The sequence below is a fragment of the Cyprinodon variegatus genome, unplaced genomic scaffold, assembly GCF_000732505.1.
Source record: "Cyprinodon variegatus isolate N-32 unplaced genomic scaffold, C_variegatus-1.0 Scaffold940, whole genome shotgun sequence".
Taxonomy (NCBI): Eukaryota; Metazoa; Chordata; class Actinopteri; order Cyprinodontiformes; family Cyprinodontidae; genus Cyprinodon; species Cyprinodon variegatus.
The window spans coordinates 156,082-160,185 of record NW_015151393.1 but is presented as its reverse complement, the minus strand read 5'-3'; the positions used below and the strand labels follow the sequence as shown (position 1 = coordinate 160,185).

The window sequence follows — 4,104 nt, the reverse complement described above, 5'->3', positions numbered from 1 at the left end:
CAAACTGACCTACGACCTGGACGAGTCAGCATTCATCTAAACTTCATGCATCACAAACATATTTTTGTTGTTTCTTTTAATTTCTATTTTTCTCTTAGATATTGTCATTTTGAAATTCTCTATAAATGCAAATGAATAAAAAGAAGTGTAACAGAATAAGACAAACGTCAAACTTAGCCCAGTGCTGAGTTGTGCTCTTTTCTGAAGACGCAGAGGGTGACCTCTGACCTAGAACATATTTGTGTTAGAAGTTATATATGATCTGAAATGTGAGAAAAGAAATGACACTAATGAATCTAAGACGGAGTAAAGAGCTTTTCCACTCTTTATTCTCCTTTACTAGGTCAATACTAAAGATCTTAATGTTTAAAAGTCAATGTTTAATACAATTTCAAAGAGCAATTGTTTATAATTTTAGTTGCTGAAAGAAGGAAAGCAGTAGAGTACTGTAGAGTACAACAGTACGCTGAGAAGCTTTCCTATCTTTAGAAATCAATATCCTCAAAGATCACCACCACACCTCTGTGTACTTTAAGATCTGCAAAAACCAAATCAAGCACAGTTCCTCTCTCCATTTTGCCTGTGATTTCATAGTCTGAACTGATATTGTCTCACATGTTAAAATCTAAAATGTCCCCAACAAAACTCTGCTGTGAATTAAATGTACCAAGAAAACAGTTTGGTTTCTGGTCCAGGATAGCTCTACCTCCTGGGCGGATCCTGTGACCCTTCTTGAGTATTTTGATCAAACTTCTCCCTCCATTAACGAAGACAGGTGTTGCACCTGTGGCTGAATCCCAGGTGAAGCACAGGTGAGTCTGCTGCAACCAGAGCTCAGGGACATAGAAGTTAACTCTCTATCCATCCAGGTACAAGGACATGCTAGGTAGACAGTTTTGTAGATTTAGATTTTAATTAATTACCTTACATTTATGAAGTTTTTACACTTAACGCATTTCACCTTCCATTAGATTCTCGCCACATGTTTATCTCATCTGCATTTTAAGTTTGATCCCCCAAAGAGGATAATTTTCTGCATATTTCCCCTGAGCTCTGCGGCCACTTTCCTGCACAGCTGAAAGGCTTTCAGGTTGAATGGCTTAGAGGGCACTATCTCCACATAACTAGAACTGGTCTGCTCACGGAAAACCATGGTCTTTACAAGCAGATCCCCTAAGAGACAAAGATTTCATTAAAAAAAAAAATTATGGAAAACCTGCTTTTGGGGATTTGATACAGACAACCAAAGAGCATTTACTAGCTGTTACTTTGAAGAAGATGAAGAGAAAGATGAAAATTATGAGCCTCATGTTCTCAGGACAAACCTGCAAATGAAGAACACATTCTCAGTCATCATGCAGTGGTTTTTATAAACAAAATTTAAATTTAAAGAAATTTAACTGTAACCTTGAGGACATGTGTCTATCTATGTGTGTCTTGCAGCTCCCAAGGTAAACTGTTCCTTTAACAATCCCAGCCTAAGACAGACTTCTATTAAGCAGTAACTCACAGCTTGATGTCGACCAATACCTGTAGAGCTGCTGAAAAAATATCCTGCTCAACACCTCCACAAGCTCTATAGTCTGATTATCGAGAAAAGAAAAAAAAAAGAAAACATATGCTGGTCTTAATCTACAATGTGGAACTATTTGTGCAAGAATGGGCTCAAACATGGAGACCCAGAGATCAATATGACTCAATTTGGAGAGGCAGAGTTCTATAGGAGTTGTCCAAAAGCTTAGGAAATCTGCCTCTGTAATGAAATAAAAAATGCATGTTTACAAATACCTGTAGGAAAAAAAGATTCAAAGTAAATTGTATACAATAATCTGATTCTAGTTATCAAGAACAGAGTTAGGTTAAGTTTGTTATTCAGATTGTTTAAAATTCATTCTGTCATTAGAAAAGCAGCGGGTTGCGTGGAGTCATAAACATGCAGCATTTGCTCCTTCTGGATGAGCGGGTACCGACATGTCATGGTCCTCTGTCAGGCCCATGTCATGGTCGGATCTGTGGAAAATTCCCCAAGCTGGGCTCAGCTTTTTTATCAGAGCCACCTATGACACCCTACCCTGTCCACAAATCCTCCGTCAATGGTTCGGTAAGGAAGAGAGCTGCTCACTTTGCAGTAACAAGGTCGGTACAGGTGGAGGCATGACTTGGTCTCAGCAGATGGACGCTCACACTGAGCCTGGTTCTGCTGGAGGTTTCTTCCTGTTAAAAGGGAGTTTTTCCTCTCCACTGTCACCACAAGCATGCTTAGCGTGAGGGATTGTATTTGAGTCAATGCAATCAACTGGTTTTCCTTAAATAGAAAACTTTGTATCAATTTGACTGTATGATCTGGTGAACTGTAATCCATTAGGATTTTATGTTTAACCATTAAGTAATTTTTCTTTAGTAATACCGGTAGTATAATTTTACAACAAATATAGCCACAAGGAAGTGAATAAGACAAAAATTATTATAAAATTGATCTTTTATTTATATCAATGAATTCAAATAGAGAAACACAATTTTGTTTCAATTTAGAGTTATAATACAATACAGTAAAACAGATGTCATACTGACAATTGTCAAAAACGGTGGCATTTTTTTTTTTGTCGTACCGTGCAAGGTATTTTGTGGTATTTTGTTAGGCACATGGCTGGGGTGATCAGCAGACTGATCCAAAATTAGTGTTGCAGGGAGGCAGTCATTAAACAATATTGCATTTTAATTAGTATCATTGCAGCAGAGTCACTGAGGCAATTTTTCTTTATCGCAGTTTTGTTGATGTTGCTTTTAAATTTAGAATTAAAAAAATAACAGATGAAACTAATGTTTCAGCCCTAACTTAACCTTCCAAAATTTCAACTGAGAGCGTGAAGTTGCTTCCCCTTTCAGGGATCACAGGTTAAAAGGTCCTAATTTCTGGGTCTGATTGAATTGTCTCTTCTCATCTTCCTTGAGATGGCATGGATTAGACAGAATCAGTCAGAATGATTTCAGCTGCATAACAACACAAATAACTCAGGACAATTTGTAGCATTCTACAGTAGTAGTCCATCCACACCAGATTCTGTCACCCAAGTCTTTATGGGCCTCACTTTGTGCACTGGTGAACACTCATGCTGGAGGAGGAAGGGACCAGCTCCAAACTGTATCCACAATATTGGGAGCATGGAATTGTCCAAAACGCCTTAGTATGTTGGAGCATTCAGAGTTCAATTCACTGGGACAAACAGTGCCAAAACCACCTCCTGAAAAGCAACCCCACACCATCAGTCCCCCTTCACCAAACTTTAAACTATGCATGATGTACAGTAGTCAGACAAACATCGCTCTAGTGACAATTGCCAAACCCAGACTTATCCACCAGCTTTCAAGATGGAGGAGTTCGTCCCTCCAGAGAATGTGTCTCCACTTTTCTTGAGTATAATGGTGGCGTGAGTTACACCACTTTAACAACGCTTTGCATTGTGTTCTTTTATACAACATTCCACAAAGCTCTCTGCATACTATTCTTGCACTAATATACCGACCAAGTGATTCCCTATGCAGAAAGATGCAGACATCTTCGCATTATTTACACAGCCTAACACTTTGTGAATGAGTTGCTGTTTTTCCCAAACCCTTCCATTTTCTAAATATACGGCTGACATTTAACTGCAGAATATTTAGTTGTTCATCCGATCACAGTTCCATGGTTGTATTCAGTGAGCTCTTGAGAGCAACCCATTTTTAACCAAATGTTTTAACAACAGTCTGCCTGCTTAGGATCTCGATTTTAAATACCTGCGGCCATAGAAGTGATTGGACCACCTTATTCCAATAATTTGGATTGGGGAGCAAATACATTTGGCAATAAACTGTCATTCTTCTTAGTGCCCTTTGTGTGGCATTTTGATGGGATCAATAATCAGTGATACTGCGGCTTGCTGTCACTTCTAGAGTTCAATATTCACTAAATCCATATGAAAAATTGTGGAAGTACGGTTATAAAATATTTATTATCTCTTTTAACTGGCTAGATGTTACTATTTAATATTGGGGGGTGCCATATTGCCTTTTGAACATGATTTGGACATTATTTTCAGCCTTAACAACAAAAATGCTTCCTGA

General features: G+C 38.3%; 1 pseudogene; it reads right to left on the bottom strand.

The window, feature by feature from the left end:
• Positions 1-485: 485 nt before the first annotated feature.
• Positions 486-4,104, bottom strand: part of LOC107100160 — a 34,285-nt pseudogene continuing 30,666 nt past the window's right edge.